Source organism: Passer montanus, unplaced genomic scaffold (assembly GCF_014805655.1).
Source record: "Passer montanus isolate IOZ18808 unplaced genomic scaffold, ASM1480565v1 scaffold48, whole genome shotgun sequence".
Taxonomy (NCBI): Eukaryota; Metazoa; Chordata; class Aves; order Passeriformes; family Passeridae; genus Passer; species Passer montanus.
In genome coordinates this window covers 2,698,675-2,708,363 of record NW_024369707.1, presented here as the reverse complement: position 1 = coordinate 2,708,363, position 9,689 = coordinate 2,698,675, and positions in this window count along the sequence as shown.

The following is a 9,689-nucleotide window of genomic DNA, read 5'->3' as shown; positions in this document are numbered from 1 at the left end:
CATGTGAGGCACGGCTCTTCAGCACAAATGAGTTTTCATTGCACCAGCTAAAAGACAGACAATGTTTCAGGCAACAAATTCTCAGTCAGGGCTAATGCAGAAGGAGCAAGCTTTAACCTATGTGCAGGCTGAGGAGGACTGCTCTCACTTTATGTCAGTTTGTAAATTAGACAGTGTCTCACAATTTTCTAACATCTTCTTACAGTTTTATGAGTTTCTGCTAGAGAGCTCAAAAAAGCATGGATAGTTCTAGTGCATATGCCTGAACTACAGACACCCAGCTAGACAAAAATGGCATCAGGAATTAGAAATTCACTACCTCTGGCTTTAAAAAATGAGTTAAAAAACCCTAAGAGGTTTAAGCTTTAGTCATCAAAACCAGAGCTGCCTGAAAATTGTTTTTAAAGCTCAGCTGTAAACAGTGATGTAATAATTCATATTACAGTAAGCATAGAGTCATCCCTTTTGTTAGTCATATGTTTTGCCAATAAAATGACTTCCATAAAACAAAGGAAAAATTCATAGTATAAAAGGCCTTTCAGAGGAATGTATAATTAAAGCACAGTAGTTTCTGACATCTGGAAAGAAATTCTGGACTGCAGAGTGATAAATGACCTGTAACCTTTAAAACATACATTTTCAGATGAAAGATTTTCAAAGAAAATTTTGAATGTTAGCTGCTGCAAAAGCAGAGAAGACTGTCTTGAAACTCAGAGATGGATGGGACACAGCAGATTTCTGCATCTACACATCTTATGTAAAATCTGTAAAGAGCAGGCAGCTGTCAGCAAGAGGTAAGAATCCATGAAGTGATATTGTGATGAATACTCAAAAGTTAAGGAGTTAAATATCACATAGGTTCTAGCAGACGAAAAGAGAATGACCAAGCAGCAAGTACTGCATCAAATCTAGTATATGTAGCTGATGCTTGTAAAGTACAGCATTATGTCCATCCAGATTTTGTGTTAAAGATGAACCAACTTAGATTATTACAACAAATTTAAAAGTTTTAGTACGTCCAAAGCCATAGAAAGGAAATGCAGAATTTTTTAATCTACTGGCATTTTCTCCATGTGGTTCAGGTCAGCATTTCAGGCATTTTTCTTTAGGAAGAAATCAAATTCTGTCAAAGAGAGACTGAGGCAGTGGCAGTGGTTATAAAGCTGGATGCTAACATCACATTCCTATTGAAACACAGTGTGAAACTGGTATATAACTCTAATTGGTGTCTTTCAAATATGCTACAATGCCTCTCCACTCAATTCCTTGAGGCAGGGACACAGAATTTTCCCAGTGTTACAGGAAAGAAAGGGAGGCACAATTGTGTACATGTATTCTGAATATAGTGCACATTTGGCATGTGGACAAAACTAAGTGCAGACATTGCAATATGTACAGAAACACTGTGAGCAGGTGCCATTGATGTGTGTATTTTTGGAGGAAGCAGCATTTCTCTGTTCCACTCACTGCTCTGCTGCGTTCACCACAGCACCATCCACAAAACCCAGCCCAGCCCAGGAACCAGACTTTGGGTTAATGGGATGAGTGCTCCTGGCCTTGGGAAATGAGTGCAGTGAGCCACTGCCTAGCTGAGGCTGAGGTGTCCTTCAGGCTGGGGTGTCCTGCAGGCTGTCCCTGGCCACGTGCTCACAGCAAACAAGCTGTTCTCCTGGCCCAGGATGTGCAGGCAGTGCAGATGCAAAGCTCTCTGCAGGTTTAGTTTACAGCTGCCTGTCCTTGGGTGTCTGATCTGAGTTTTTAGTCATGACTTCATAACTCAGCCCTGCTCCTGCCTGTGGGCTGTGGCTGTGGCACGCTGAGTGTAACCTGTCTCCTTGCCTCAGCTTTCTCTGGTGGTGGCCGAGGTAAGGCTGGGATGGTGGCACTGCACAGCAGGGAGCATGAGCCTGGGGTCCCTGGGGAGCTGTGGCTGTGCAGCTGCAGGTTATGGGTCCATGAAGGTTTTGCATTGCAGCTCAGAGACCTCTGAATTCTGGCACCTCTGCATCATTCTTGTCCTTCCTGTTAAGTCTGTGGGTGTCACATGAATCCTCTGGAGGCTTAAGACTACTCTTAACTGAGTATTGTTGAGAACACTCCACTGTAACCAGCTAGACCAGAGAATTACTGCCCCCAGTAGTCAAAACTGAGCAACAGCTTACAATTATGTTATTTTATTTTGTTGACAGCTAGTCCCAAAGCAACTGATACTTTTACAATTTGATCTCTTCATGGAAGTAATTAAGGGAATGTGAGAATTTTCAAGAAAATTTTTCAGTTAAGGGATAATGTGGAAAGTTTTATTTCCCCCATTACATTTCTATTTCTTCTGTTATATTCCCATCACAAAATAAAAATCTTTGAATATACAATTATAAGTGAGGTCTGAAATTAAAGACTTAGCATCTGTATATCCTGTAGATGGTTGTCCTTCATACCTATAAAGAGCCATATGAAACCCCCAGAGTTCTGTTGTAATTTGTGTAAGAGGAATTGTAAACATGTCACTGAAACTCCCCCTGCTAAAACCTTCTGAAGAGTGTTGTAGATGAGAAAACTCCCTGTCATGTGAAGCCTTTCTATTTTTACCATGTCACTAGGAAGAGTCACTGTTTACTGTATTAGCTATAACCTAAGGAGATATGTTCTGTGGCAAATCCAGGACTGGAATTGCTGGACAGGTTGTGATGGTTCTATTATTAGAAACCTGTTACATTTGACATTGAGCATAAAAGATGGGGCTTATACTGCAGAACATTTCTTATATTCCTGAGAGTAAATCCCAGAAGTTATTATCAGAAAAGATGCTGAAGCCTCTGAGTTCTCATTGACTGGACTTGCAAGTCATCAGTCATGTTGAAATATGTAAAATCTGTTGACAAAGAAATGATGACTGATATCCTAATAATAAAATCTAATGACAAAAGCAGTAAATCTTGCTATTGCCAGAGCAAATTCCTCAGAGACCAGAATTTCACTCTCAAAGGGTATTTTGCATCTAGGCAAGTTGTGTGTTGACTTAGTTTATATAATGTGTCTGAAACATCCAGCAAAGCTTTACCTATACCTGGGCTGTGTGAGGAAATAAATGCATTCGGTTTTCAATGGCATAATAAAATGCCATGAATAAAATATATTATTACTGGATTTAAGTGAATGTACAAGCATGATTGCATGTTGCCACATTTCAGCCATATTTCAAATAGGATGTAGAGTTATTTATCTTTAGTGCTAATACAACAAACTGTATCAGACAGGAAGAGAAGATTACTGAAAGTCCACAGGCAGTAGGGAAGTCACTTGTGTGTCCTGCCTGTGTGACAGCAGAGCTACAGGAGCCTCAGGCAGGGCGCCAGTGTGGCACTGACACAGGGAGCAGTGCCTGTGTGCAGCCTCACTGCCTGCTCCACCTTGGTTCTTCTCAGTTTCCACCCACATTCAAAGCAGTTGTCAGTGTTCCACTTGCATAGAAGGAGTCAGATCTGAAGAAATTTGGTTTCAGGCTTGAAATTTGTAAAGGGAAACAGATGAGATAGTGAAGTTGGGTCAGAAAGTGGGAAGAAATAAATGAAAGGAAGAAAGTAGTAAAGAGAGTTGGAAACACTTTGATGAGATGCTACATCTGCATCCATACAGTAAGGCTGCTGGCTTTCACAGCTTATGCCAACACAAGTAGGGATCCCCAGGCAGTTTGCACAGGATGTCATAATACTGTAAAAAAAATTTTCTATATGCTGGTGTTAAATAAGAAAGGAGTGGACCAGGCTTGCTTTATATCCCAACTTCGATAAGGGCAGTGGAGATCATCTGACAGCCTCAGGGCAGCTCTGGATTGTGGCTGTGCCCAGAAGAGACTTATTTGAAAGATGAACAGTGGACAGGAAAGCACAGCTGTCTGGAAGGTGCTGTATGATCTTTGGCATAGGTTGGGAATTTAGTGTCACTGGCCAGAATGAATGGGAGTTTCCCAGGAGAGCTTGAAGGTCATGGCAAGGCAGGAGCTGGTGTCTGTGTCTGTCACTGAGACTGTGAGTGTCAGCTCTGCCCTGCAAACAGCATAGCCAGTCCAACAGCTCCTGCAGTAAACTAGCACACAGGGATTGAATCAGAGCACTGTCACAATACTCCAGTTAACACTGCAATGTCAGAGCCAGGAAGGGGACTGCAGCATTTTGGAAAGTACATTTTAATGCCTAAGGTGTTGAAAACTGTAGCATGAAATATATGTGCATTGCTTGACATCTGGGAGTATGGTAGGCAGGTTTATGAACATGGGTCAGTCTGAAACTTCAGAGTAAAAGAGTTGTTCCCATCCATTAGGCAACGTGCTGGCTGTGGCAGGGTGGTCATGGCACTGTGCCAGCCAGGTGTGCCTCATGGCTAACTGGGGCTTTACCAGGGCTCGTCCGTCTCACTGGCTCTGGGGCAGAAAGGAGCCATTTCTGAACTGATGACTTTCAACTGCTCAGCTTTGAAAGCTGCAATCCTGCATAGGAAGATACTTTCAGATTTTCCTTTTTACTGCTTGTCTGGTTTTTTTCTTTGCTTGCTTGTCACACTGGCTTTAAACTACTATATAAGTCTAATAGGTATGCTAATCTACATTTGCACGTGACAAAGGAAACAGATCAAATGAATTTATTTTAGTCAATATGTTTAAATAAAATGTCAACATGGCAAGATGCATACTCTCACTCCGACTGACTTATGTTCAGTTTAAGTTCCAGGAATGTCTGAGAGAGTGGCGTCATCCCCTTCAAAACAGGTTTCTGGTTTTTTTCCTATTGGATTTTTCAGCAAGCAGCTGCCTCTAAGGCATTATTTTTGCCGGACGGCCAGATCCCTGTGCCAGCTTCTCCCTGAGAGTGTTCCATGGATGGGGCATCCCTCGCAAAGCCGCCCAGGGGACAGCAGCGGTGCGCAGCCGAGGTGCGGCAAAGGGCAGCACCTCCACCCGCCGCGCAAGGGCGAGCGGGGCGCTGGGCGGAGGCGCCTGCCGGGGTCCCTGCCGAGCGCTGCGGACGGGACACGCAGAGCCAGCCCCGTGGGGAGAACGCGGCCGTGGGCAGAACGCGGCCGTGGGGAGCGCTCAGGCCGTGGGGAGCTCTCAGGCCGTGGGGAGCGCTCCGGCCGTGGGCAGAACGCGGCCGTGGGGAGCGCTCCGGCCGTGCCCGCTCCGGCCGCGCTTGGCGGCTCCTCCTGGCGGCCCCAGGGCCGCTGCAGCCCCGCACACACCGCTCGGCTCCTCTTCAGCCCTGAGCCTGTGCTGGGGCAGATTAAAACAATCTGAATTACCCGGTATTTTTTTCAATAGATGTGAATAATTTGTTTTGTCTTCTTCATTTCAAGCTGAAATTGAGGATTCGATCCAGCTCAGACCTCACAGCGCAGAATATCTTGAAAGGGGCTGGAATAAACTTTCTAACACATGTGAAGCATTAGAAAGCAAGCGTTCTTTATCTGTGCAGGACACACAGAATTTTTTTTTTTAAATTCTGTGTGTGTTGTGAGGCTTTACAACAAGGCATTTATCCATCATAATCATACATATTCATTTAAACGTGGTTCTTATTTAATACATAAACATTACTTTCCTAGAACTAATGTATATGTATCCACCTCTCACTGGAAGTCCTTTTTTGGTCCTGGAGAGTCATAAAAGGGGTCTTTAGTGGTTGTATTCACTGAATGCTTTGATATTAAAGGTGACTTTTCCTTGAGCTTTTTCTTTGGGCATATGCTGTTACTTCTTTGTTATATGACTTGCAAAAAACCACTCTAGTCCTTTTTATCTGTTTGTCCACAGATAAAAGTGGTTCCAGCCACTTTTATCCTCCTGTGGTCATATTTTTACATCAATTTATCTTTTTTTGTCATTTAGTCTTTAAGCTCTATCCAGCAACTTCAGGGAAACTACAAATTTCTATTCTATCATTTATCATCGATGGATGAGTTAGAAAATGAAGGTTTGTTTTCTTAAAACTGAGTAAGACCAAATCTTCAAGGAAACTCCTGCTGGTTGACCTCAGTGTCCTCTGTGGGTCTGCTGGGCACAGAGTAATGTTGCAAAACTTTCTTCTGAACAGCAGGCCTGAATCTCTTTATTCTGATGTTCACGTGGCCCAGCAGGCAGGCAGGGCTGTCACTGCCTGCTTCTCAGGCTGCTTCACTCATGTGTGGGAGCTGCCCTGGTGGGATCGTGCAGCCACGGATGGACTGGTGCAGCACAGAGCTGTGCTGTGCCACCCTGCACTCCTGCTGCCTCCTCTGTGCCAGTACTGCACACACGGATGTGACTGGGGAGTAGGAGGGGAAAAGGGCTTTTCACAAGTCAGAATTATTCTCCAGCCTGTTTGAGCCTCCCGGGCAAAACGCCAAGGGAAGAGAACTGAGTCTGGTGCTTGTTTGTGAATTTAGCTCAGGAATCACTTGTGAGGGGATCTTGCTGCTGCTGACCTATTATAGAGCACATGGGAAGTTGTCACCTTAGAGACTTCATTTACCAGCCTGTGTGCTGCAGATTGTTTCTTCATGAGCTAGTGGGGAACTGAAATGGCTTTTGGAACAAAGAGTGTTGAGTAATAAGTTGGAAGTCGCTCATGTCTAGGACATACCTGGCAGTGTTGCCCTGACTTTGAAATTAGAAATCATGACAGTTCCAGAGCCTGAAAATCATAATTATTTATTAGCTCTATGTGCATATTTGGCTAATAAATAACATTCCTTGGGGTTATTTAAAAGCAGCAATGAAGTGTGTTGGAAACTGCTAGGTGAACATCTAGTACTTTCCACAGAGCACTTGCACTTCAAGCTACAACTGCTGTAAAGGGAGAGGGCCAGATCAGATTCACTGTGGGTCTTCAGTAGCTCTGCTTGGAGAAAGTCACTGTGACTTTCAGAAGAGAAAGCAGTCATTACTTCACTTGGTAATATTTGTAAGTCCACCAGTTCATTTGCTTTGTGCAAACCCATGTAAGAATCTGCCAGCAAAGTCAAAATCAATACATCTTTTAAACTCTGTGAGGTTAATTTTACCTTTTTGGGGTTTTTTTCCTTAATAAGGAAGACTTCTAAAATGTCTTTTTGTCTTTTTTTGTAACAGCTGGAGACTTCAACCAAAGTATGTAGAGCATCACCAACATGTTCATGTGTGTAATTCAGCCTTATATCTGAATACAAGAATATACTCATCATAGATTAACTGTAATTGAGGTGTCTACTATTTGCCATTCATTATATCAATTCACTATATTCTTTGGAATAATGGTCATGTCAGTAGAAGCACATCTGAAGATACACTGTATATTCCCTCTGAGGTAATAGGGCTGCTGTGTGCTAAGCTAGCTGGGACTTCAAATAATATTCATTTAACCTGAATATTGCATTTTGAGCAAGTTTCCCACTCTTGTCTAAGTTGTCAATCTATATCAGTTGTCTGTGTTTTACTGAACACAGTTAAGTCAAATTATTTCTTTATTGTCCAAAGAACATCTGAACTTTAGGATAAAAGAGATGGCATGCTTCTGATAGGGCAGAATAGTTATAGCTTGAAGGAACAGGCTCTATTGCTAGGGACAAAGGTGTTCTTCACAGAATATTTGGCTTCTTCTCTGTTTAAGTTTTGAGACCATATTCTACAGACATAAATATTCTCTTTAACTATATTGGCTAGTGAATATATTTTTCAGTGTTCAGTGATTCTGGTTACTTAGTGTTCCAAACTGTTTCTCTTCAAGCTATGATTTTCTACTACACTACAAGAAACAATGTTTTGATGTTGTAATTGGTACAAATGGAAACTCTGCAGCTTTATTTAATGACTAAGCTGGTGCATTTCTGGCTATATATATACTTTGCTCTTTGTTTTGTATTAAAGTTTTTCAGACGATGCCCTGAGAGTGCTTTAAAGTGCTACAGCTGAGGAGGGAATGTGAGTCTTGGGTGTTGGAGTGTAGGACACTGCCTTAGGGCTGGATGGCAGGATCTGCTGTGCCAGACTCTTGCTGGCAGCATTTCCCTGGCACTGTCTGCTCATTAGGGCTCTGCTTCTATAGCACACTTAAACACAAGGAAAAGTTCACCCTGCCAATGAACAAAGATAAACATATAGTCCTGTTAAAGTTAAGCATGTGCTTATGAGCTTCACTAAATTTTGGATAATGAGAGATGATGCCTGTGTGTACAAAGGTGTCAGAGAAGCTGCCCCAGGGACCTGTTTACCTTTTGCTCATTATTTGTGTTATTTCTGAGGGCTACAGATACTGCTGCTTGTTATCCACCCCACTGACATTTCCTAGTTGTTCTTCCAAGTGCTGCTAAAAAGAAAAGCTGAGATTTTGGAACACTAGTGAGTGCCAGTGATTGAATTCCATAGCCCCAGGACTGTGGATGTGGAGAGACCAGCATATAAAGAGGGGGAAAAAAAACCCCAAGCATTTTTTTCTTGTACATGTGGCATTGCCCAGTTTCTCAGGACAGCGAAGGAGAGTGAGAGAGAAGAGACATTTTCTAGCAAACAGAGTATAATATTGAAAAGTATGCTTAACATCAAAAATCAAAGAAAACTCTATTTTCATGTTTTATCAGTGAGAAGGGACAGGAAAGACCTTGGAGGCAAGAGAATTTTCAAATTAGAAAACTCTATAAAATTGCTTACTCTCCAAAAAGATTGTGTGACATGGTTATTTTGCTTCTGTAAAGCATGCATCATGTACCCAAAGGCTGTGCTCCCTGGCAAGAGAAGTATTTCCAGCCCCCCACTAACAGAAGCACACTGCCACTCCTGATAAGAAATCTGCCTTGTAGTAGTAGAGGGTTTCTGATGCAGAAAGTGCATCTGTAGTGTCTGCCCCAAAGGCTCTTGTCACTGCAGCCAAGATTTAGCTTTAGCATTAATACTGATTTGCTCTACCATCAGTTTTTACCAGCTTTTAATTTTTAATGTGTTTCATCTCCACTCGCAGATCCTGCTAGCCTTACATGATCCTATGATAAGAGAATAAAATCTGAAGGTAATTGTTGTGCGTCAGATGTTTCTTTTTTCCTCCTCAAATACAGTCCTGACTTTTAGGGTCATTTGTCAGAAAAGTGATGTCATGGTAACAAAATATAGATTGCCTCCAGATTTCTAGTAGATTATCAGAGTAACTATGGATCCACCACAGCTGAAGGCTGAGGCACCGACCTCAATAAATTACCTGTCCTAAGAGCTGTAACTTTTGTTGCTTACCATTCTGCTCGCTGTATTGCCATCTTCACTGGCTTCATGAGTTTTGTGAGTTTTTCCTCCAGCCTGTTCATGTCCAGCAGTCAGATCCAGAGTTTACTGATAACATTATGAAAACCCTTAAGTGTTAACAGGAGGATGCAGTCTTGTGAAGCATTTGTTTATTTGCAGGATGTAGTCTCTTGAAGCATCTGCTTCTAAGAGGGTAATGGAGGGTTTTGCTGGGATCATCAAATCCTTGAAGTCATTGCCACGTTTCAAATAGGATGTAAAAAGTCTGAAAATAAGAATCTCAGGAATTTTAGAATTTTGGAAGGAATTCTGCAGACCTCAACTAGAAGATCCTCCAGTTTTGCATTGTGTTTGTATCAGGGGGAACCTGCAATTATGTTGGGATACATCCTGTCCTGATGAATTTTGACAGAAAAGGCTTAAGGCAGATACTTCATGTACTTGCAGTTCA